Here is a 27,442-nt window from a genome sequence, read left to right on the forward strand (position 1 = left end):
TTCATTTCTTTGAGTGGCAGCTCTTTGCTTCAGCCTGGAAAGCTCTCTCCTTAACTCAGTAGAATTAACTGAGTTAAGTTATATATATGCATATTTTATCCTTAACTTACTCATCTTTCAAGTCCGGACTTAAATCTCACCAGGTAGAAAGGCTATCCTTGCTCTTCCCATTTCTGTAAGAGTCATGTGTGCACTACAGCAACAGTGCTTCATCAGTTTGAAATGACATATTTACTGTTCTTTCTGTTAATTTGTTTTCCTCAACTAAACCATAAGCTCCATGAGGGTTTCATCCACCCCTGTGTATCACTGACATGGCTTGGCTGCCAAGCCAAGTGGCCAGCCCGCTCCCTGGTCCCAGCCAAGAGGTAGCAGTGGAGCAGTGGAGCAGCATAGTGGCAGCAGGGGCAGGCTGGAATGCCGGTGGCAGGCTTGGACTGCCTTTATGGGGAGCTTGCCATGCCTATGTGGACCTGAGGCTCAGTGGGCCTGTGGTGGTGAGCCAAGGCGCACTGATCTGTCATCCCCACACTGCTCAGCCCTGCCAGTGTAGACACTAGACACTGGCTCCACGTGGTGCTGCTGCTTCAGAACCCATTCAAGTTTGCCGACCCCCCAATCCCCGACCCTGCATCCCAAACACCACTGTAATGTGGGGTCCAAAGACCTCAACCTCTGGTATCCCTGAGAAGCTGGGAGAAAATGGAAGCAAGGCAAACCTGAATGGGATTCAAGGCTAACCAACAGTACTAATACTTTTTCAAACCATAACTAGCTAATTTGGAACAATAGCATTGGTACTTAATTCAAACACTGTTTAAGCATAAGTTTGAACCAACAGCACTGGCTGAAGCGCTATCTAAATCCCTAGACTAGCACACTCCAGGGCAACCACTCTTCATACCCCTGTCACCCAATGGGAATTCTGTTTGTATGCACACTTAAATAAATCTTACTTACACTCACTCACTCTGGTCTCTGGATTTCATTCTTTTTTTTTTTTTTAAGTTTTCAGTGGACACAACATATTTATTTTATTTTTATGCGGTGCTGAGGATCAAACCCAGTGCCCCGCGTGCCAAGCGAGCGTGTTACTGCTTGAGCCCCAGCCCTGGATTTCATTCTTTAAATTTGTGAGACAAGAACCCAGAAAGAAGAAATTCATGGTGAGCTGCTAGGTTCTACTGCAACCTTGGAGGGCACAGCCCACCAATAAGAGCTGCAACACTTCTTAGTCACAGAGGCCTGCAGCGTGTGCAGACTCCACCCACCAGTAGAAATGGAGAATGAGTTTCATCTCAAACTCCAGTTTCATTATGAGCTTAGCAAAATGCCTGAATTATAGTAGGCCCTCAAAAATGTTGACTGTAAGTAGCATTTTATTCTTATTGTTTAGAAGACTTACCAAAATTTATAATTACAAAAACTTTAAAAAATGTTCAATCCCTAAGTGTATATACTAGGAAGACCATGTTTGTTTTATTCCCCACTCAATGCACAGTGTCTAACACATAGAAAGAACTCAATTGATCTCTGCTGAAGAAAGGAAAAGAGAAAAGGAAGGAGAGAGGTGATATGATTGAGGGAGAGAACAGATACTCAAGGGGAATGCTTTACAGTTATACTCTTGAGACTACAGCAACAATTTGAACACAAAAGAAAAACATTCAATTGTTCATTTGTTTTGCCCATATAATGGAAACACCTACACCTTTGAAATAGTCATTATTTTACTTATAAAACAGGTTTGATATTACTGAGATATAGCTGATACAACCTTTTTTTGAATTTTTTAAACTATTAGCATAGCAGATTTGGATAGATCTGCACTGTTTTAAGACACAGAATTCCTCAATAAGGAGACTTGTGCTAGTTATTCACCATCAAGTCTGAGGGTCGAGAGGCATGTGCTCAGGAAAGATATGGAAATGATCTGATTTCTTAACTAACATTTTAGCATGATCATTGCCTAAGATCCTTGGACGTCATCAAAATTAAATGGGCTACAGAAAAAAATTCACAAATAGTCTTTTTTGCATTAAGGGCTGAGACAAGAGGAAAGGATGAAACTGTCATATCATTCATTTGACATATAATAGAATTGGGCAGTTGCTTGCTTTCTAGAGCATGAATGCCCATTTTAAAACAATGAGATTATATAGATTATAATAGCAGCAAAGATTCTTTGAAGATACATTGATCAAAAATATTTAATACAAGATCAAATTAAAGAGGCACAGTTTCTGACTACCAAGAATTTTAAGATTACATCAGACACAGAAATGAGAAACTTCTTTATGTACATACGAAAGTATATTATTATTTTAAGGAAACAACTTAAGAATGAATCTTTAAATATTTACCTGAGAAACTTCTCTCTGGAAAGATTCTTAGTTACACTTAGCTTATGAACTTGTTTGTAGTACAATATTATTATATATTGTTTTTCATTAATAAAATGTTTGATTAAAAACCTTACACAGAAAGTACCTCTATATAGCTGACTCATATTTTATCATCAGTGGTAGGTGTGCAGAGAGGGAATACATTGGTTTTCTACAGGAAATACTACAGAGATTTGAAATCTAGGTCACGTAACAGAGCATTGCTATAAGAGGAGGGCATGAAAGCCTTTTTTTTTTTTTTTGCCTACGACTCAAAGAAAATCATGTTTAAGCACACTTAACAATTATCTGCTTTGTCATTACATTTGGCTAACTTGCATGACATTTGGTTCTATCCACGATTGTCCTTCACAGCCTTACATGTTACCAGTGTACACAAGGAAGTTTACAGTCAGTGTGTACGAAGGGTAACCACTGAAGGTGGATGATAAAAGCTGTGCTTCTGGGAAATCTTTTACATGGAAGTCTCAAAACTGCTTTAAATACCAACTAAGTTTTTGTAGCATGGGCAAGTCAAAAGGCAAATCAGCACCTAAAGAGAAAAGAGAGTTGCTCATATATTCCAACAGATTTGCTGCCCTCATGATTTTTCTGAATGGGCTATCATGATAAACATATCTTCATGCAGTGATTCGGCACTAATGGTCTTCAGAAATAACACAAACACCTACAAAACATTTTTAAAATAAAATATTTAAGCTCTATCCCAAATAAAAACGTGCTCTACGGCAACATGAATTTATCACGTCTTTGGGAAATGACAATATCTCCTTTGAACATTTCCAAAAATCTTTATCAAAATGTATATTTCATTAAGCTTTTTGATCCTGAGAAGTAGCTCAGACATTTTTAGCTGAAATATAAACAAACAAAGTATAATTCCATGGAGTTTATTTTTGCACCTATATTGGGTCACTAAGACTAAGAGAGGAGACCCAATCTAAACTAAAACCTTTGACAACAATTCAGAAAAGAACTGAAGGTGAGCATTTTCTGTCATTTATGACTATGGTTAAAGCTAGCACATGAATCATGTCTGATCAAATTTAGTTCAGACTTCAATGTTGAATTGTAAATTTAAAAACTACTCCTCTATGCAGGAGGATGACATCTCTACAGCCTAACAAATATTCCTATTATTCTCTTTCCTTTGCAAACTCTATGTTTCAGATTTACTACTGGAAGAACTCTGCTGAGGAGTTATTTTAAACTGTTACTGGGCTACAGATCCAAGTATGTATGTAAACAGCTTATTTTGCAATAATTGTGCCATTGTATTTTGTTAAAGAGAAAAACAATGATGTTTTACTCCAAAGCATAAAAATGAAGGTATCATTAAAAATTCAGAAAAATGCATGAACAAAATTTGTACCTCAGTTTGGGAAGCAGTACATACTTATTAATAAAAAGAAAGATGAGCAGAGTCAAGATACCACACTAATGCAACTCTTCTCTGAACTCAACTCTGAACAAATGAAAACATGCAAAGAAGTATAAAACTGGCTGCATAAGAAGCATACCAGCTCTCTGTTCTTCAAATCAATAGTAAGCCACATTTTATATTGATATAGTTTTCTTATCTTTGGACTAAGAAAAAAAGAGCTAGAAGGCTTAAGAATTATGTTCAGTGGGAGAACCTCAAGGAACCTCAAGGATGCAGGGGCAACGCGGAGTCGCGGGAGCTGGGCTTCCAGCCCACTTCGCGAGTGAAATGTCTAGGCTAGGGCCACACCCGGCGGCAATGCTGAGCTGACGTGGATCTGGGGCGAACAGTCTGGGCCTCTCAGAAAACACACTGAGCCTGGATCGGCTGAATTCAAGCTCCCGTTCGCCTGCTTCCCGCAGACAAACAGCTGTGACTCAGCACTAATCCATCCGGCTGAAACAACTGGTCAGCCCTTCTCATCCTACGGAGGTAAATGCCTACCGAGCCTTCATAGGTATTGGCCATAGGATTGAAACGGGGCTTGGGAGAGACAGTAAGGACCCACCCGTTGCATTGGTCGCCCGGCAAAGGGAAACAAACTGTCGCCATTTGCAAGAGATACCACCATGGCAGAGAACTGACGTCATCAGACTACGGCAGAGGAGATAACTTCATTGAAACCTGCGGCTACAGGTGTGTAATTCCCTAGCCTTCCCCCTCCACACATCGGGGAAACGTTAAGGGCCCCTCCCAGCTCTCCCGTAAGGGCCCCTCCCAGCTCTCCCGTGAGCACGATAGCCAGACCGAGGGAATCAGGAGTGGCACTGGACCCGCAGCACGGAACTACTGCTCCCACAAGTGCTGACAGCTGAGGTCTCTTGCACCAGCTACCGGGGGCGTGGCTACCGGAGGGCAAGTAAAATTCGCTGAGGATTCTCAGCCCCAAGCTCTACAAACTTAGGGTCTGAGGGAATGGCAAACTGGAAGAGTGTGCCCACTCGTTCATGAAAGCAGGGCTCCCGGGAGCAGCAGACCTGGCATGTACCAGTATTGTGGTGAGAGGGGCCTGGCTAGAGAAAAAGTGGGAAGTGACTAGACACAAGAGGAGGCCCTAGGCACTCAGGATTGGAGACTCGCCCAGTCTGGGAGGAGCTGCTACACAGTGATTGGTTCCCGCGTATTGACAGGAGAAACTTGGCCTGGTGGGCACAGCGCCACCTACGGGAAGAGAAGTTAATCAAGCTCTAAGACTGCATTTATTAGTTTTTTTTTCTTTTTCTTTTTTTCTTTTCTCTGTTTTATTTGATTTGGGTTTTTCTTTCATTTTCATTTTTCTTTCTTGTTGTTTTTTTAATTTTTTTAAAATTTTTTCTTCTAATTTTAATTTTAATTTCTTTTATTATTTAAAAAAAATTTTTTTTCTTTTATTATTTCCAATTTTTTTTTCTTCTTTTGTCTTTTCATTTCTTTTCAATTATCTTATCCCCCCTTCCTTGAATTCTACCTGCTTACTCTCATTCTCTTTAGTGACTTCTTCCCTTCCCTTCCAATACCTTTCCTCCCAAGCACCTAATAAATTTATAGGAGTAAACAGTAACTCATCAGTCAAACAGAACAAGAAGTAACATGAGCAGCTTCAAAAAGCAAGGAAGAAAAGGAGTACAAACAATGCAGGACAGCCTAAATATTCAGGAGGACCTAGAGTCATCAGAAAAATGGTCATATAAAGAACTCAAGGAACACCTTAGACAGATGGAATGGAACCTTAAAGAGGATACAAGACAGCAAATTCAAGCAGCGAAAGAACACATTGAGAATGAATTACATAAACAGATAAAAGAAGAAGTTAAGCATCTTTATCAGGAGATAGAGATTATAAAAAATAATCAAACAATAATTCTAGAAATGAAGGAAACGATAAACCAAATTAAAAACTCAATTGAGAGTATCACTAACAGAGTGGAGCAAGTAGAAGCCAGAACGTCAGATAATGAAGACAAAATATATCATCTTGAAAAGAGTCTAGCCAACTATGAAAGGCTGGTAAAAAATCACGAGAAAAACATCCAAGAGTTATGGGATAACATAAAAAAACCAAACTTACGAGTCATCGGGAAAGAAGAAGGTACAGAGATTCAAACCAAGGGAATGAGTAACCTGCTGAATGAAATAATTACAGAAAACTTTCCAGAAATAAAAAAGGAAACAGATATACAAATTGAAGATGCATACAGGACACCGAGCACACAAAATCACAGTACACCAACGCCAAGACACATTGTTATGAAGACATCCAATATACAGAACAAAGAGAAAATATTAAAAGCTACAAGAGAAAGGAGACAGATTACATTCAGAGGTAAACCAATAAGGTTAACAACGGATTTTTCATCACAGACACTGAAAGAAAGAAGGTCATGGAACAATGTATTTCAAACACTGAAAGAGAATGGATGCCAACCAAGAATTCTGTATCCAGCAAAATTAAGCTTCAGGTATGACAACGCAATAAAAATCTTTCATGATAAACAAAAGTTAAAAGAATTAGCAGCCAGAAAACCAGCATTGCAAAGCATTTTGAGCAAAACACTACACGAGGAAGAAATGAAAAACAATAACCAAAACCATCAGTAGGAAGTGCCTCGGTAAAGACAGAGGGCGAGGGGAAAGATAATCATGGAGAAACAAACTAAATTTTTTTAAAAAAGGATAAATAATCAAACATGGATGGAAGTACAAACCATATATCAATAGTAACTCTGAATGTTAATGGCTTAAACTCTCCAATAAAGCGACATAGGCTGGTATCATGGATTAAAAAAATAAATCCAACAATATGCTGCCTCCAGGAGACACATCTGATTGGAAAAGACATACACAGGCTGAAGGTGAAAGGATGGGAAAAAATATACCATGCGCACGGTCCTCGTAAGCAAGCAGGGGTGGCCATCCTCATATCGAATAAAATCGACTTCAAGACTAAGTTAATCAATAGGGATAAAGAAGGACATTATATACTGTTAAAAGGAACCATTCACCAACAAGACATAACAATTATCAATATTTATGCACCAAATAATGGTGCTGCGACATTCATAAAACAAATTCTCCTTAAGTTCAAGAATCAAATAGACCACAACACAATAATTATAGGTGACTTCAACACACCTCTCTCACCATTGGGCAGATCCTCCAAACAAAAGTTGAATAAAGAAACTATAGAACTCAATATCACAATCAATAACCTAGACTTAACTGACATATATAGAATATATCAACCATCATCAAATGGATATACTTTTTTCTCAGCAGCACATGGATCCTTCTCAAAAATAGACCACATATTATGCCATAGGGCAACCCTCAGTAAATATAAATGGGTGGAGATAATACCTTGCATTTTATCTGATCATAATGGAATGAAACTGGAAATCAATGATAAAAGAAGGAAGGAAAAATCCTACATCACATGGAAAATGAACAATATGTTACTGAATGATCAATGGGTTACAGAAGACATAATGGAGGAAATCAAAAAATTCTTAGAGATAAATGAAAATACAGACACAACATATCGGAATCTATGGGACACAATGAAAGCAGTTTTAAGAGGAAAATTCATCGCCTGGTGGTCATTCCTCAAAAAAAGAAAAAAACAACAAATAAATGAGTTCACACTTCATCTCAAAGCCCTAGAAAAGGAAGAGCAAAACAACAGCAAATGTAGCAGAAGGAAGAAATAATTAAAATCAGAGCGTAAATCAATGAAATTGAAACAAGGGAAACTATTGAAAAAATTAACAAAACTAAAAGTTGGTTCTTCGAAAAAATAAATAAGATCCACAGACCTTTAGCCATGCTAACGAAGAGAAGAAGAGAGAGAACTCAAATTACTAACATACGGGATGAAAAAGGCAATATCACAACAGATGCTACAGAAATACAGAAGACAATTAGAAATTAGTTTGAAAACCTATATTCCAATAAAATAGAAGATAGTGAAGACATCGATAAATTTCTTAGGTCATATGATTTGCCCAGACTGAGTCAGGAGGATACACACAATTTGAAGAGACCAATATCAATGGATGAAATTGAAGAAGGCATTAAAAGACTACCAACTAAGAAAAGCCCAGGACCGGATGGGTATACAGCAGAGTTTTACAAAACCTTTAAAGAAGAATTAATACCAATACTTTTCAAGTTATTTCAGGAAATAGAAAAAGAGGGAGCTCTGCCAAATTCATTCTATGAGGCCAACATCACCCTGATTCTGAAACCAGACAAAGACACCTCAAAGAAAGAAAACTACAGACCAATATCTCTAATGAACCTAGATGCAAAAATCCTCAATAAAATTCTGGCGAATCGAATACAAAAACATCAAAAAAATTGTGCACCATGATCAAGTAGGATTCATCCCTGGGATGCAAGGATGGTTCAATATACGGAAATCAATAAATGTTATTCACCACATCAATAGACTTAAAGATAAGAACCATATGATCATAGACGCAGAGAAAGCATTTGACAAAGTACAGCATCCCTTTATGTTCAAAACATTAGAAAAACTAGGGATAACAGGAACTTACCTTGACATTGTAAAAGCTATCTATGCTAAGCCTCAGGCTAGCATCATTCTGGATGGACAAAAGTTAAAGGCATTCCCTCTAAAATCTGGAACAAGACAGGGATGCCCTCTATCACCACTTCTATTCAATATAGTTCTCGAAACACTGGCCAGAGCAATTAGACAGACGAAAGAAATTAAAGGCATAAAAATAGGAAAAGAAGAACTTAAATTATCACTATTTGCAGATGACATGATTCTATACCTAGAAGACCCAAAAGGGTCTACAAAGAAACTACTAGAACTAATAAATGAATTCAGCAAAGTGGCAGGATATAAAATCAACACGCATAAATCAAAGGCATTTCTGTATATCAGTGACAAAACTTCTGAAATGGAAATGAGGAAAAACACTCCATTCACAATATCCTCAAAAAAAATAAAATAAAATACTTGGGAATCAACCTAACAAAAGAGGTGAAAGATTTATACAATGAAAACTACAGAACCCTAAAGAGAGAAGTAGAAGAAGATCTTAGAAGATGGAAAAATATACCCTGTTCATGGATAGGCAGAACTAACATCATCAAAATGGCGACATTACCAAAAGTTCTCTATAGGTTTAATGCAATGCCAATCAAAATCCTAACGGCATTTCTTGTAGAAATAGATAAAGCAATCATGAAATTCATATGGAAAAATAAAAGACCCAGAATAGCAAAAGCAATTCTAAACAGGAAGTGTGAATCAGGCGGTATAGCGATACCAGATTTCAAACTATATTACAGAGCAATAGTGACAAAAACAGCATGGTACTGGTACCAAAACAGGCGGGTGGACCAATGGTATAGAATAGAGGACACAGAGACTAATCCACAAAGTTACAACTATCTTATATTTGATAAAGGGGCTAAAAGCATGCAATGGAGGAAGGATAGCATCTTCAACAAATGGTGTTGGGAAAACTGGAAATCCATATGCAACAAAATGAAACTGAATCCCTTTCTCTCGCCATGCACAAAAGTTAACTCAAAATGGATCAAGGAGCTTGATATCAAATTAGAGACTCTGTGTCTGATAGAAGAAAAAGTTGGCTCCGATCTACATATTGTGGGGTCGGGCTCCAAATTCCTTAATAGGACACCCATAGCACAAGAGTTAATAACAAGAATCAACAAATGGGACTTACTTAAACTAAAAAGTTTTTTCTCAGCAAGAGAAACAATAAGAGAGGTAAATAGAGAGCCTACATCCTGGGAACAAATTTTTACTCCTCACATTTCAGATAGAGCCCTAATATCCAGAGTATACAAAGAACTCAAAAACTTAGACAATAAGATAACAAATAACCCAATCAACAAATGGGCCAAGGACCTGAACAGACACTTCTCAGAGGAGGATATACAATCAATCAACAAGTACATGAAAAAATGCTCACCATCTCTAGCAGTCAGAGAAATGCAAATCAAAACCACCCTAAGATACCATCTCACTCCAGTAAGATTGGCAGCCACTATGAAGTCAAACAACAACAAGTGCTGGCGAGGATGTGGAGAAAAGGGTACACTTGTACATTGCTGGTGGGGCTGGAAATTGGTGCGGCCAATTTGGAAAGCAGTTTGGAGATTCCTGGGAAAGCTGGGAATGGAACCACCATTTGACCCTGCTATTGCCCTTCTCAGACTATTCCCTGAAGACCTTAAAAGAGCATGCTACAGGGATACTGCCACATCGATGTTCATAGCAGCACAATTCACAATAGCTAGACTGTGGAACCAACCCAGATGCTCTTCAATAGATGAATGGATAAAAAAAATGTGGCATCTATACACAATGGAGTACTATGCAGCAATAAAAAATGACAAATCATAGAATTTGCCGGGAAATGGATGGCACTAGAGCAGATTATGCTTAGTGAAGCTAGCCAATCCCTAAAAAACAAATACCAAATGTCTTCTTTGATATAATGAGAGCAACTGTGAACAGAGCAGGGAGGAAGAGCAGGAAGAAAAGATTAACATTAAACAGAGACATGAGATGTGAGGCAAAGGGAGAGAAAAGGGAAATTGCATGGAAATGAAGGGAGACCCTCATTGCTATACAAAATTACATATAAGAGGTTGTGAGGGGAATGGGAAAATAAACAAGGAGAGAAATGAATTACAGTAGATGGGGTAGAGAGAGATGATGGGAGGGGAGGGGAGGGGGGATAGTAGGGGATAGGAAAGGTAGCAGAATACAACAATTACTAATGGGGCATTATGTAAAATTGTGGATGTGTAACCGACGTGATTGTGCAATCTGCATTTGGGGTAAAATTGGGGGTTCATAACCCACTTCAATCTAATGTATGAAATATGATATGTCAAGAGCTTTGTAATGTTGTGAACAACCAATAATAAAAAAAAAGAATTATGTTCAGTGTACTGCACTTATATTTTTAAAAAGCGTCAATGGTCAATGTGTTTCCTAAGGAAGTCTTTGGAGATTGATTTACTGCAAGATACTTAGAAAAACCTGAAGTAGTCTGTTTCCTTAAGTTAATGTCAATTTGCCGTCTACCCAAACAATAAAACGGTAGAACTGTTCTGCTTAAAAAAACTCTCCAACCCACAGTTTATCAATACACTTCATGGAACTTCATCAGTACCTTATCAATACAGAGGGGTCCAACTTCAGATAACAATTTATATTATGGTACTAGCATAGAGGAGATATTTTCAATAAGGTTCAGATTGACGAATAATTTTAAGGGTACTTCAATTTATTTTTTTGATTCACAAATTAGAAGAGTAATAGAGAGTGTGCTGAAAACACTTCAAATAAACTTTGGCTCTGGGAAACGGGAAATAGCACTGTTGTACCCAAAGGGCCCATTGTTCCTTGGGGAGAACTCAGGGTTTATTTTTGTTTTCAATCATGAAACCAAGAGAGAGAGGTGCTTCATCTTTTATGGCCATGTTCTGCATTGATGCTATTTCACCAATTATTTTAGCTGAAATGCTAACAAGACCATAATCTCATCTTTATTTAAAGATACTGTACTTATAGGAACAAAAGAGGAAACTATTCTCCCTTGGAATCTCTATTACTTAAATAGTTTATTTAATCAGGTCTTAGAAACACTTCTATCTCTGCAGTCTATGCACAGTATACACAGTGGCAATGTGGTGCCCGAGGACATTTCACTGTTAGCAGGACATCCAGTCATTTGATTATCAGTATATGGTTAATGGCGTTTAGGATAATAACTCAGATACAGACAATCAAATTCTTTAATTAGTTTATTATTCTTTTTTTCTCTTTCAGAACAGATCCAGGCCATATTTGACTTTAACGTAAGGGCACAGTGCACTGCCACTTTGAGGCCTTTATAGACAAATACAATCCTCAATGAGATTCCTTGGTTTCTCACATTAGTTTAATTTCTAGGAATAAAAGTGGCTTCTAATCTTGGTTACATCTGTGAATGAGATTTGTTTATGATCATTTAAATAATTTTACTTAAAAACAAGAAAAATATCAAAACTAAGGAACATGAAAATGACAGATTAAAAACAACAAAAAGACGAGAAACTTTCCAAATGAATGCCAGTAAGAAAAAAAAAAAAAAAAAAAACAGATCTAGAAAGTTAGGAAAAGGGGAAGGAGGATGGGATCAAGTCTGTTTTGCATATTGGACACTAGAACATATAAACATATAAAAGCATTCATTGTTCCTCCATTTTACAGGTGGGAAACTGAAATACAGACAAATTATGAGACTCGCCAAGATGGTGAAGTTCCTAAGAGATAGAGAGGTAGGAGCTGAACAAAGGCAATTTGGTTCTTGACCATATGAGCCACTAAGCTGCTTCCTCCGTTATAGAAACAACAATGACAAGCCCTATAAATGGACTTTAAAAAGAAAGAAAGAAAAAAAAAGGACTGGAAACAATTAGGCCAAAATGCAAACAATGATTGCCTCTTGGTAGATTATGAGCAATTTTTCTTGCTTATTCATTCTTTTCAAACCTTTCAAAAATAACAAGAATAAAGTTTAACATCATTTTTATGTCAGCAGAAAAGAAAAATATTGCTAGTCTAACAAACGTTTTCCCTCTTATCTGAGCACTTCTCAATTTAGAAAAACTATGCATATAGTTAAATGACAATTTGTTGACAGCTCTGAGATCACATCTCCCTAGAAAGCCACAGAAATCTGGACACAGGCATGAATTTATTCAAATTAAGTAACTTTTAACATGTTTTAGGATTAGTATAGATTGAGTTGAATTTTCTAAAACATTTCTTTAAATTTATTTCTTATTCTGTGCATTTCAGATGTACAACATAATATTTTCATATACACATTTGTAGTGAAATGAAAGAACCTATCACCTTCCACAGTTACTCTGTGTGTGTGCACATGCATGTGTGGTAAGAGTACCTAAAATCTACTTTTAGCAAATTTTCAATATGTAATATTTTATATATTTTTTCTTACAGCTTTTAAATCATAATATTTATAAAAAAGGTTCTAAGAAATACTGAAATGCCTTATGAATCGTACGTAGAATGACGAACTGATAATCAAAACAGTGTTGGAGTAAAATGTTATCTCTGCCCTTACCAATCTACTGAAACTTCTCTTTTAAGGGTCACAAATGATCATAAACACAGCCAGCCTGTTCCTCACATGTTGTTATCTTGTTAACAGCATTTAGCACTGCTGATTAGTCCTTTGAGATTTTTTCCTCCCTGGGATCACCCTTTCCCTAATAAGCTACTCTTCATTTATCCCTATCATCCTGCCTGCTCCCCATCTGACCCCTCCTTCCCCTCTGAGCTATCACAAAGGACTTCTTCTATTACATCCCCTCTCTGCACTACTGGGTCTTCAACCTTCAAAACTATACGAACAGCCCCCTCCCCCAAACAACATCTCTCAATCCTGACGTGTCTCTCAGTCTCTCTCTGGATGTCTGTCAGCATCTCAGTAGTCTAACATGGAACTCACCTTCCTTCCCTCTGACATCTGTCTTTCCTGCTGAGTTTCTTAATTTTTACTGGCTCTGCTAATCTCCAGTAATCCAGGCTTCCAAATCCAGTGTTTCCTTTACTTCTCTTCCTTGTTACTCTTTTGTTATTCAGTCTTATGCAATTCCCTTCTGCAATGTTACTGACTTTGTTATTCAATAAATCCTTAGTGAATAACTGCTACAGTAGATTTTTGGGGCCACACTGGTGAATAAGGCAAGTGAGAGCTTGCTCTCCTGGAGCTTACATTCTAGTGGGGACAAGCCAATATCAGGTAGCAAAGAAATCCTATTAGGAATGCAAAAAGAGCAAAGAATCAAGAATTATTGGTCGTAATGATGGAGTGGGTCAGAAAAAGCCACTCTTATAAGGTGACATTTGAGAAGAGACTTGGATAAAAGAGTCTTGTGAGGGTCTGAAGGAGTGCCATTCCAGGCAGGTGGAAGAGCCAATGCAAGGGTCCCAGGATGGGACTAAGTTTGGCCTGAGGAGATTAAGTTTGGCCTGCTGGAAGGACTACAAACAAATTAATATGGCGGGTAAACAGTGAGCAGGGGAACAGTGGTAGACAAAGATAGCAAATTGGGGTCAATGAAGGACCTCTTAAAGCCAAGCTGCAGAGTTTTGATCTTATTCTAAGTATAATGTGAAGTGACTGGAGAGTGATGTGGTCTGGCATATGTATCAGAGATGACCAGAGAACAGACGATAGGGGAGAAGTCTGAAAGCAGAGAGGCCAGTTAGTGTCCTTCCTTTTGACACTACTCCTTTAAGTTCAGATTACCTGTATGTACATTAGAGTTTAAGCTTCCTGTTACTGCTGCCCCTTCTTCATCTTGTACCCTGGCACTGGCCAGACTATGCTCCCTAAAGCACACTTATTATTGTACTTTTCCTTTATCAAAGAGCATCAATAGCTCCTTACTATTAAAAGAAATCTCTAGAATATTTTGCTGGTGTTTAAGATAGCCCATGACTGACTCCTGACTAATTTTACATTATTTTCTTTTTATATTATTTATACTCTAGGCAAGGGCTTAAAAAATGATAAGTCATGGGCCAAATATAGCCTGTCATCTGTGTTTATAAATAAACTTTTTATTGTGTTTTTTTGGTGCTGAGGATTGAACCCAGGGCTTTGTGCATTCTAGGCAAGCACTCTACTAACTGAGCTCTATCCTCAGCCCTATAAATAAAGTTTTATTGGAACAAAGCCCCTCTATACTTATTATCAATGGCTAATTTCATGTTACAATGGCAGAGTGGAGTAGTTACGACAAACACAATAAGGCCACGAAGCCTATAATATTTAGTCAACAGATTTTTTTTTTTTCAGAAAAGCTTGCAGAACACAGCTCTAGGCAACCTAAATTACTTTATCTCTCATATTTCCCCATTTCAGTTTTGAACCACTGTCACTGTCACTCCTTCCATTTGGAATGCAAAGAACTCCCCCATTCCTTAAGAACACACTCTGTCCAGCCTTCAAGGCCTATCACTGCCCATGAGGCCTTCTTCCCTTCTCTCTGTGGTAGACAGAACTACATTCTCCAAGAGGTCCACATCCTAATCCACAGAACCTAAGACTATGTGTGTTACATGGCAAGGGAGAATTAGGATTGCCGATGGAGGTAAGGTTGGACTCCACTGACCCAGCTGACCTGAAGCTTTAGAGATTGTCCATGTTGGCTCAGAGCAATCATGAGAATTCTTAAAAGTGGACACTGAGTATAGAAGAAGAGATAGTGTCAGAATGAAGTTATGCGACAGATTCCTGACTGGCTATTGCTGGCTTTCAAGATGGAAAGGCCATGAGCCAAGAAATGTGGGCAGCCTCTAGAATCTGGAAGAGATAAGGAAACAGTCTTTCTACTTATAGGTATGTTTTGTGAAGAAGCCAATTTTGGGGGTATATATTTTTGACATCAGTAATGTCCAACAAGGCAATTAGGAATGTATATAAGGAAGTATTTATAAAGGATTCACAAAGTGCTAGTAATGAGGTAATATGTGTCAGATCGTCAATGTACCAAATAGGGGTGAATAATACTAAAATTTTGTTTCCACTAAGGGGTCTACAAAGAAGAAAGCTGAAAAATAAAATGAATAAAAGATAAAGGCATTTCAATTATTGTCAGGTTATAAAAGGTTTGTGAAGATACAGAACAAGAGACAGAACAAATGAGTCTATTATGCCAGTATCATTTGGAATCAGACAATTTAAGCTTCTGGCATTTACTAACTCTGAAAGCGTCTCATACAAAACTATGCACAATTCTGTAGCCTGAGAAGAAATAGAGTTCTGAAGTAATTAGAATTTATATTACATTTAAAAATTCCTTTTATTTACAAAAAACATTCACTCATTTCTGTATTCTCATGGTTCATTCATTTGCTTCTCTGCAAACAAATAAATATTACACTTGCATTTTTGTTCCTATAATTCCAAGAAGGAAATGTAGGGAAGGGAAACTTTCCTTCTTTCTTGTTGAATTTAGGGTGAGAGAGCCTAATAAGGAATTCACTCATCAATCATTGAGCATCAGTTATGTGTCAAGCATCATGACAGGTGCTGGGAAGGTTTAGCTGAATGAGAGAATGTGGCATGGTGAGGAGGGAGAGCTGTTTCTCTGGGGACTATTCATGATAGCATCTATAACACAACAGCAGCTGCCCACTTCTGGAGGCTGGTGTCTTTAATTGAATCTGTAAAGGAGAACCCTTCTAATTCTCTCACACTTCCTTTGATTAGATAGAAAAGTGAAGGGGGTGGGAGGGTGTTGATAACTCATGAGGAATCTGAAGATTGACTCAAAGCTCTAAGAATGATATTTCTATCTCTTATTCCAAAAGAAGAGAACTTTTTATTCCCAGGAAACTCTACCCTTACTATGCCACAGGTCATTTTCCTGCTGGGAAAAGAGAAGTACACATCAACAATTTATCCTATTAATGTTCCCTTGTGTTGTAACAAGCTACCACTCATGCAGCAGCTTAAAACAATACACGTGTGTTATCTCCCAGTTTCTGAGGGTTAGGAGTCTGGGTAAGGCTTAGCTGAGTCCTCTGCTTAGGATCTCACAAGGATTCAATCTATATGTGGAGTATGGCTGTGATCTCATCTGAGGCTCCATTGGGAAAGGGCCGAAGGCTTTTACACACAGACTGCCCTCAGTTACTTTCCACCTGTTTCCTAACAAAGCTGTTTGTTTCTTTGATGCCAGCAAGCAGTGAGAGACTCCAGCAAAAGGCAATAAAGTCTTCCATAACAGAATCATGTATCTTTTGTCACCTTTGCTGCTTACATTAGTTCTAAGAAAACCATGGGTCCTGAACATACTTCAGGGAAGGAAATCTCACAAGGGCATGGACACAGGATGGTGGGGACCACTCAAAGAATCTGTCCCAGATGTTACTGAGCTTTGTCCCCTTGGTTACTTTAATATACAAAATCTATTTCTTTTCCATCACTCTATTAAGTGTACCTCTTCTCATCCTTAATTTTTTCCAATAGTTTAAATTAGTCCTGGCTTTAACTTCCTTGACACTATTCTTAAGAGTTCTTGTTAGTTCTAGTTTGTTTCTTTGTCTATCTTTTCTACACTTCTTAAACATGTAAGTTCATCAAAAGAGCTCTGTGAAGTTTCTCTTCCCTTAGTTGTGTACTGCTACCTTTTCTTTCTTATTGTAATTGTATAGAGTGGCATTGCCTTTTAGGATTTCTTAGCCCACAAGCCACATCCCATTCCATTCTCTCAACATGAGATTAGACACCTTTTATCCAAATTTAAGGCAAAACAAGAAAAAATAAAAAACCCTGCTTCTGTGGAGTCTGGAATAAATCCAGGTATGTCCATAATTAAACCACCACATCCTCATTAGCTTCTTTTGGAAGAACTACAAGTCCAGCAGATGTGGACATATCACAACACACTGGCCTGCACTACTGAATGACCTACTTTGAGGAGGCAGCATTGGTATTCTTTGCCCACTTTGGTAGGGGGAGGTCCACTCTCCTAGTTTGTCTTTGATATCTTCTTTTTTCACCTCTAAGGCTTGCTTTGGTGCAGCGTCTTCACTCACATTCATGACTTTCACTCAGGAAACTTTGCCTGGGCTTTTTCTCCCCTTCTACCAGGTCTATTATCAGGCATGAACTTCCCTGGGCATATTTTAATCAGAAACTCCCAGTAGATGGTGGGTGGTAACCACTTAGGGTCTATAAGAAAGAAGAGTTGATTCTGTTGTTCTTCCTAGAATTTTACTACTTCTTCCTCAACATTAGCAGAAATGGCCTCTGCACTTAACAGATATTTGTGGAATGAACCACTATTAGACATCTATTTCTATGTACAAGTAGATATTTCTGTATATTTATGCATGTGGATAGGTAATTGTGTACTTGCAGTGAAGCTGCAAGGTCAAAGAAAATGTCATTTAGATTCCTAGAGACACAGTGAGACTGCTCTCCAAAAAAGCTGAATGGAGACACCTATGAGCAGTATATGAGCATGCTTGTTTCCTCACACATTGACTAAACACCATAGACGGGCCATCATTGTTAATATGACAGTCTACTGAATAATGGTGCCTCAGTGTTTTAAATTCATTCCTAAGTAAATGAATTAAAATAAATACATTAATATTATATATCAACTATTAAACATTTATTAGAGACTAATCCCAATTATGAAATGTGGGTCTCCCATGAGCACCTACTACATACCTGGCACCGTAGCAGATGTTAACTAATTGTGCTTAATAAGACATTCAAGAACTCTACTCTCAAAGAACTCATACATTAATAAAAGAGATAGATAATGAACACATTAATGAAAAATAATGTGAAGTGCTGTGAAGAGAGTACAATCAGGAAGTGAAGTAAGAGTATCTGGAGGCAGAACAAAGGCCTTTCTGAAAGGAAACAATTGGGCTGAGGACTGAGTGCTCCAACATTAAGCCACAACCCCAGCCCACAAGCAGCTAATTTTTATGTAAAAACTAATGGTTATTTCTCAAATATAAAATCCTACCTCCTGAGAAAGCCAACATGATCAATGAGTTAGATATTTTGTTTCTGGCTGAAAACTACTAAAGCTCCCTGAGTCAGTGCAGTCTATTGCTTTATCTTGAGTATTTTTAAGTCATGAAGTTAGACAATGTATATTTTGTTTAATGATTTCAGTTTTTAAAACCCACTTAAACACAATATTATATTTACAGAGTGCTTTACATTTTGCAAAGTACTTTCATTCTTAATCCCTGAGGAAATTTTCAAATATACCCTCTCCTTGGAGAGAGGAAGCTAATACTCAGAGAGGTCATGGTATTTTCCAACTCAGATGTCATTAGTTATACGATACCATATGATTTTTTACACTTCAAAAAAGAAAAAAAGGTCAAATGAATTGACTCAAAGGATTTATTAGGAATCCTGAATTTAGAATCAGAAGACCTGAACTAGGGTTTTAGCATCATCTTTCCAAGTTTCTGACTTAAGCAAAATTATTTATGTTCTTTGAGCCTTCTTGCTCCTTTCTTATCTTTTAAATGGTAAATAATGTCTATTGTCCAGGGTTGCTGGGAGAACATATTAATGAAAACAGCACTTTTAAACTGTGTAAGAGATTTTTTAAAAAAACTTCCATATCTATAATTTTTAAAGATATGATCTATTAGTAATGTTAATACTCTGTTGTTGAAGGCAGGAACTGAACTTCTGAGTCTAAATTGAACTATTTTATCATATTAAATAATTATGAAAGCTGTCACTGCACACATTTGAATAATTCTTCCTTTTCTGAGATGAGCTGTTAAAACTTCGTCCTCATGTGAACTCTGGAGAACACCTCTTCCATTAACCAAAAGATGCATTCAGTTTGGATAAAGATGTTTTCAGGCCTTGAGGGAAAATATTTCTTTCTGACATCATTCATATTTTGCTTGTCCAGTTAAAGGACTGAAACATGAATTTTACTTAAGATATCTGATCATTACAGTTTTAACTGTGAATAGATTGGAGTTTCATCTTTTGGTAGACTGATAATTCTCTATATCATCAATCTTAGAAGCAGTCTTTGCATTCTTTTTCTGCCTCTGAGTTAACAACCATTTTATGTGACAGTCTGTTTACCATGTTTGTACTTGGATATATAGATTTTTACTTAATTAAATCCTAGACCTTGCACATCCTGTAATCCCCTTGGCAACAATATTCCTGCCTTGCAGGAGAAATTAAGTTTTGCTTATCTGGCCATGCTTTTATACCTTAAGGCTCTTGGTAGTATATATGATTAAAGAATATATTTTAGATACTTCCCTAGTTGTGATCTTCTATGAAAATCCAGAATACATGGTAGTTTGGGGATTAATTGACTCACATTAGATACTTGTTTGCATATATTAAACACCGGAAACAATGGTTTCCTGATTGTTATGACTAAAAAAACTGTGTATGTTTGCTTTCTATGTGCCAAGATAGTAGTAGATTGTTGCTATATATCTGGTAATACTAAATAATTTTGGCACCACAGTTTCTCAAGAATTTGTTTAATGAAAAAAGCAAACACTCAATAGTTGATAAATGCACAGATGAAGCAATAGAAAAACATGGGGTAGTCTAAGAGTCAAGATGACAACAGAAAATTGCTCTGTGCTACTGGACTTTCAGGTACTCATTGATGTAATACACACATGAATATCAACTTAAAACATTAATACTGAATTTCAGGTGTTCACACTGACATAAAACTAATTTCTCTTTTTAAAATAAATATTTGTTTTTTGCTACTCCAAACACATGACAAATGACCTCTACTCTCCACCTGGATATTTTAATAGTAAACTAACCCTCCTTTTTTTTTTCTTCTTCATTCTTGCTACTCTTAGAGTTCAGTGTCAACTAACTGTTCAAGCAATATTTTAAAGTGTAGATTATAACACGTTTCTTCTCTTTAAAACCATCAAGGGCTTTCTACGCCACAAAATAAAATCCAAACTCCTTAGTGTGGTATTTAAAACCCTGTGTGATTTGGCTTCTTCCTATATCACCCTAAGCTGTGTATCAGATACACTGTTTTTTAAATTTTTCTCCTCCTGCTCATCAAGTATGTCAAGTTTGCTCCTGCCTCACAGCTTTTCTCCTGGGCCTAAGAATCTCTTCCCATGAATTTTCTTCCATCGGAGTCTGAGGTCTAGTGCCACTTCTTCAAAGAGGACTTCTTTGTCCATCAATCTTAACTAGCATCCCCAATTAACTCTTTGCTAAGACATCACCTGATTTTACTGAATGTGTAACATTGTCCAGCACCTGGCACTAAATGTTTCCTTATTCCTTTGTTCATCTCTGCCCATGACCATTGACCTAAGCTGCCTGACATCAAGAACCTTATTTATACTTTTATCTAAATTCCTAGGCCAGGGTCCAGCCCACTATAGATATCTGATAAGCAGTTCTTGAAGGAATAGAATTTTTATCCCTAGAATAAAATTGTGCCAGGGAAAAATTATTTTTTTGAAGCTAATAGTAATTTACCCATTTAAAACAATTTAAGTGTCCAAGATTAAATTTGATATATTTTCTTAATGGAAATATAGCAGTGTCCTTCAATTTGCAATAATACAAAGTGACTTTCAATTTGCAACAATAAAAAGAATACGTACATTTACCATTTCCTTGATTGGAGAGATTTTATATTATAGTGGTAAATTTCTGGCATTAAAAATTAAGTCACCTTAGAACCATTTTGCCTTATAAAAACAGGTAAAGCTGTTTATTAAGTAATGTACAATCACATAATACGCTACTCCCTGATGCTTGGAATATCTTTCCCAATTCTAGAAGAAGAGACATTATATAAATAGTAAGATTACTTTGTGGGGAGAACAATACTGTACTGCCCATTCTTTAAAGTTAACTTTCACTAAAGAAACAAAGTTCTTCCTTTGATGAATTCATGCTAGTTAATAAAGAATATGATCTTGGGAGAAATGAGAAAATAATGACAGGAGTTTGATGTCTAGGACAAGTAGAATGAGAAGATGCCATATAAAGTGCGAACTGTGGATCCAAGAGAAGAAAAGGATCTAAATGATAAATCATGGCAGAATTAAAAATGTTGTACTGTTGCTTGCCCCATAAAACCTTTCTATTGTCTTACATAACTTCTAATTAGCTTCAGAATGTATTGCTAAATCTGATGGGAACACCTAAATCCAGGCAATACATGGAATCAGATGGTAATTGCTGGGGAGGGAAAAAGGTTGTCCTTGTTTTCAATTGGTGGAGAAAAATATTATCTAATCATTAAACCAATTTGCAAGGGTTGAACATCCACATTTTTGCTATTAAAAGAAATGCTGAATGAAAATACCTACACGTATATATTTGTGCACATATTTCATTCTGTTATTTGCAAAAGCACCAATAGTTGGCATTACTGAGTTAAAATATATGATCATTAAAAACCATTTTCTTAAAACTTTCAAAACCTTTCTAAGGAATGTTTTAAAAGCTCTGGATATATACTGCAAAGCTGATTCCCAGGGATGCAATGCCAAGTTACATTCCCACCTGCAGAGGATGAGAAATGTTTACTTTCAACTGTAATTAGTGGCAGGCCCAGATGGCTCCGACACTAGAGAGGTTTTTTTTTTTTTTTTTTTTTTTTAAATGCCTAATACATGAGTAATTTAAGAAAGAAAAGTAGATTCTCTAAGGAGGATTTCTGTTCCTTGCTTCTTTGCTCAGGCATCATTTAGGTCATTTTGGGCAAAGAAACTTTAGCTCCAACTGCTCATCTCAATTCCATGAATTTCTGAGGCTAAAGCCCCAGTTATTATGATAAACTCATCCTGTTTATGAGCAGGGGTTCTTCTTTCCTTGTTTTTTATCTTTCAAAATACACATGTATGCAATTTTAAATGTCAATTCTAAGTGGAGGGGCAAAGTGGGAGCATGAGATCACTCTACAATCTTGATCCTAAAGTCTATTCTAAATCTTGACAGCTGAATATTCTTGCTTTAATATGGTGGCCCTTTTCATACACATAGATGTATATGTAGATGTACACATTTATTTATAAGAGCTTGAATGACATGTGTGTGTATATGTCATGTTTTTCATTTTTCTATTTATAAAAGCTTGAATGTAGAGATCTTATTCAGAACTGGCTTTTGCCCTTTTAAAGGATGTGAGTGAGACTCCCTTATTGGCCTGACATTTGATGGAGTTGTAGGAGTCACTCTCTTAAACCTCCGGCTGGGCACTGGCCAATGTGTGTTTACATTGTGAATATAAGGATGACGCAGCAGTCCATGGGGAGTGGGAAGTGAGCTAGCACTCAAGGAGGCTGTGCAGAGCCATATGGCACTTGATGCAGAAGCTGCTGTGCCAGCTCCTTTACATTTAAAGCCTCCCTTGTGCCGCAGTGCATGTCAGACCTAAGTGCATCTATGCTTCCCCAAGTACCAAGCCCCGGTTGGCCTCTGCTCGACAAAGAATGTGCGTGAACCCTGAGGATTTCAACAAATGTCATAGTCTCAAAATAAAACAGTGAAAAAGTCCTATGTACTCTGCAGCTACCTCCGACTTTATTCATCAACTAGAACATATTAAGGGTACCCTCTGGCCAGTTATTCCCATAAATGCTACTGTTGTTCATCAGAAGAAGGAAAAGGTTGACCCTTTGTACTTTCCTTTTATATGTTTCTACCTGCCCCACACTGAAAAGATCCTAAGATTCCTCTGTCACTGCCAGGGCTTTTGAAGATTTTTGCCCTATTTTTATCAGCTATTTATCATTTCCATAAGAATCTTGAAGGAGGTAGTTAGATGCCTCTTCTTATACTGCAAACTTAACAGGAATGCAATAAGGTATCTTTTTATTAAAGATCTTCTATGAGATATCTGGCCAGATTTTTAAAAATTCATTTTAAAATAAAACTGCCTCTTTTCATTTTGGTTACAGAATTATTTTGCTGTTCTTTACGTCAATCAAATAAAGATTACAGTTCCTTGCAAGTAGTTATTTCACATGAAGATTACATGAAAGTATTATGATATTGACCATATAAAAATTAATGAAGATTGGCAAAAGTGTCTCTGGGGTTCCAATACTGAGTGAAAATGTCTATTCTATCTTCATTCTGTTTCACTGAAAGCAATGTAACAGAACAGACCAAAGCTCCCGGAGTTAGCAATAAACTATTGAAAGGTAAGTTGCTGATTCAGATATTTAGCTGCGGTTTCCTGTGATGATGACATTTTAACTCAAAATCAATAACAACATTAAATGTTCTGTATTTAGAAAAGTTCTCATTTAGCATATTTCCAAATATACCCAAGTTGAAAGAAGCTGTAGACAATAATTTAACACTTACCATAGAGAGAAGGTACATTTAAATTAATTGCTTAAATAACAATCACACAGCACTAGCAGTAGCCTTAACAGCAGCAACAGCAACACCAAAACATGAGGCATTTTATACTACTAATGGCTCAGTTTGGTACTTTACATGAACTTCATTTAATTCTCTAATCTTGCCATATAGATATTATTATGATCTCCACTTTTTTACAATCTTTTATGAGGAAATGATGCAGAGGTTAAGTAATTTGTCCAGGGAAGTTGGATGAGCAATTGCAATGTTCTCTAGAGCGACTCCAGGGAACATCAAAGGTTGTATGGAACACGGTTTATATGGATTCAAACTGCTGGTTGACTACTCCCCCACAAGTATTCCGATGAGAGGAGAAACTGCCACATTTGCAGTGCTGTAGCATTTGTATTCCCTATGCCTCCACATGAGGGGTTCTTAGGCTGGGGCTCATAAATACCCTGAAAATGGATACAAAATGTGTATAACTGCACATTTCTGGGAAGAAGATCTTCATTGGATTTCAGTGGCATTCATGATCCAGAAAAGGTTCAGAATACCTAGAATGAAGACATTCTAGGTATTCCTTAGAGCCTGGTTTTAAGGGGTAAGACCAAAGAAATCTTATCCTTCATATTTCTGAGGAAAAGTCATAGGATAGCATCCTAAAGTACAATTATATCAAAAGAAGATGGAGGCAATTACCCAAGTGAACATTTCCAGTTGTAAGCTGAAACCACCAGATACTCATGGCAAAGAAAAAGAGGTGTGGGTTGGGGCTAAATTATCTACCTCACTATATTAAATTTCTCTTTCCCATTATGTATGTAAAACAATAACAACTACAACAACAGCAACAACAACAACAAAAAAACCCCACTGCTTAAAGACTAAGAAAAGTGAATTGACTTTCTCTGAATTGTTAAAAAAAAATAGGTCCTAAAAAGTTATAAAAATGCTGCAAAATATGCCAACATAAGCAATTATATTTTTAAATAAAATGACAACATAGAAACTCTTTGCTAGTTTTACACAGCAAAGCATATATAAATTTACAATGAATAGGAAGTGTAGATGAAATCTTTCTCCTTTCTTTCAAAGAAATTCTGCTGAATTTCAAATATTTTCTTTGAATAATCATGTTTGACAGATACAAAGGTTAATGTTAGCGAGGTAATTAAAATTAATGATGGCAATGTCCACTGGGCTATGTCTACACAGGTGTTTCTCTCCACTCTTTAAGACAACATAAAAATGTTTGACATACAAAATTCTGAGCTTACATATAAAATGTAATAAGATTATTTTTTTACTTCTACAAATCACAGAATTTCTATAATAAATTTTTATGGGTTTTGGCATGTAACTTGAACTTGATTTTTAAAAATGTAGTACGTATTTGAAATATTAAATACATAATTATTGCAAAAAGTGAGCAAATACTATCATATTCCATGTAACATATCTGTGAAGTCAAAGCTATACAATGGATCTTAGAATGTTATTCTGTAGTAAGCCAAGCCATTTACTAATCAAAAACATGCTCAGAGCTTATTATTTTGATATTTAATTAATAAAATTTTATATCTACCTATTTACCAACCTACTTACCTGTCTATCTGTCCATCTATCCAACCATCCACCTAGGTACCCATTCATCTGGTCCTTAGCATATGGAAGATTAGAGTGGCAAACAAGAGGGAAAGTGGAATGTTAGAGGCTGGCAGATAGAAAACCAGTGGATAGTGACATTAAGAGAAGAGACAAACAAACCAACTCACACAAAAACAAACAAACAAAATCCACACAGCATATTTCTCTACTAACATGCTACATATTAATACATACTTACAATGATGATACTGAACCATCATAACTAAATTAAATAACATCTGACATATGCTACTATGGCAAATTGTAGTTCCAAAGATGACCACATTTTCCAAAAATGACAACAAAAATGACTTCTAACTGTATGCTCTTCTATAATGTGACTTGCCACCTCCCTATCCATGGGTGGAGTGTAAGTCCCTTTCCCTGAATCTGCATTGATGAATAGAATATGGTGGAAACAGGGCTGAGTGACTTCTGAGGCTGGGTCATAAAAGAGGTAATACAGCTTCTGTCTTGCTCACTTAAACATCTGTGGAAGACTTGAGATACCATGTAAGAAGCTTTATTACTTTGAGGCTACCATACTAGAGAGACCACATAGAAGTATGTGTTAACACTAAACTGAAACTGAGTTCCCTTTAGGATGTCCAACCCAGCAGAGTAATCAGATGCCTACAACCCAAGCAGATTTCTGACTCTAACCACATGAAAATTTTCTAACAAGAAGGGCCTACCTAGCAAAGCCCAGTTAACCAGAAGGACCATGAGAGCCAAAACTAAATTGTTGTTTTGAGTCATAAAGTTTTGAGGTGGTTTGTTATGCAACAAAGGTGAATAGGATAATTAATTAAAACATTGGTGCTACGTGGAAAGTTCAACTTTACATATATGTTTTATACTATGAAATGTGATGGGAGTAGGTACTTCATATAATATAATTTAATATTTACAACACTTTTAGTAGGTATTATCATCATGTAATAGAAAAGAAAATTTAAAATTACTTTGTAAAAAGTCCTCTTCAAAAAATATCTTTATTCATGGCAGCTACTTCTTGTATTTTGAATGCAATCTCATATTGTCTCTTTAAATATGATAATTTCATTTTATTTTAACAATATATCCATCTTCACAATATTATATTATCTAGATTTAACTGAAAACTATTTTTCTTTGTCTATAATTTCCCTATTAAGCAGTTCTTCTCATTTATGGAGCATAATTAGGTGACTCTGGGTTGCGTGTTGACCTTTAAAAAAAAGTATCAACATGGGGAGTTATCAATAAATTGGTACCACACTCAGGAATACTTTTGGAAACTTACAAGGCACTATCTATTGTTACTGAGTTTGGAGGTATTTTTTGGTATTTAGTGGAAGAGTGCCAGGAAAGCTAAATAGCCTATTGTTATAGAATCTATTGACAGTCTTGTGCAACAAATTGCTCTATGTTCGATCTGCTTTTCAAATGTCCTATTAGACATGCATAATGTAAGAAAACCTTTTTAGTCATATGAGCCTGGAATATAACCCAATTTTTAGATAAACCCCAAATATTTTTGCACAGTTTTAATATACATAAGCTTTTCCAGGCTTGTAACTACTAGGTAGATGATGGAAGATTGTATTTCCTTTTGTTCAGACCTTTACCAAGAGTAGATCACCATTCTGGACAATTATATTACTCACGGCAATGTGCTTATGCTATTTAAGTTGATATTACAACATACTTGTGTCAATATATATTCACATTTGTAGAGAATTTATGTGCAGATACAAGCATCTGAGGCTACAATAGATCTCCCAGCGTATTACCTACTGACATATATATTGTTTTATTATATATCATCTTCCTTTTATTTATCCTCTATAGTTAACAGTTAGAACATGTTATCAATTTTTATAAATAATGGATATAACTAAGAAAATTATAATTTACATGGAAGGGAAATAAAGGATATGCCAGAAATGGTTAAAAAAGAAGTAAAAATTAAGAAGTGAAATGGAGCACAGTGGTGCATGACTGTAATC

At 36.6% G+C, this 27,442-nt stretch overlaps 1 protein-coding gene across 5 annotated transcripts in view; it reads right to left on the minus strand.

The window, feature by feature from the left end:
• The window catches only part of STXBP4 (syntaxin binding protein 4), a 163,927-nt gene that overhangs the window by 38,795 nt on the left and 97,690 nt on the right, over positions 1-27,442 (minus strand). The window lies entirely within an intron of this gene.

The sequence above is a fragment of the Spermophilus citellus genome (assembly GCF_964194105.1).
Source record: "Spermophilus citellus genome assembly, chromosome: 17".
Lineage (NCBI taxonomy): Eukaryota > Metazoa > Chordata > Mammalia > Rodentia > Sciuridae > Spermophilus > Spermophilus citellus.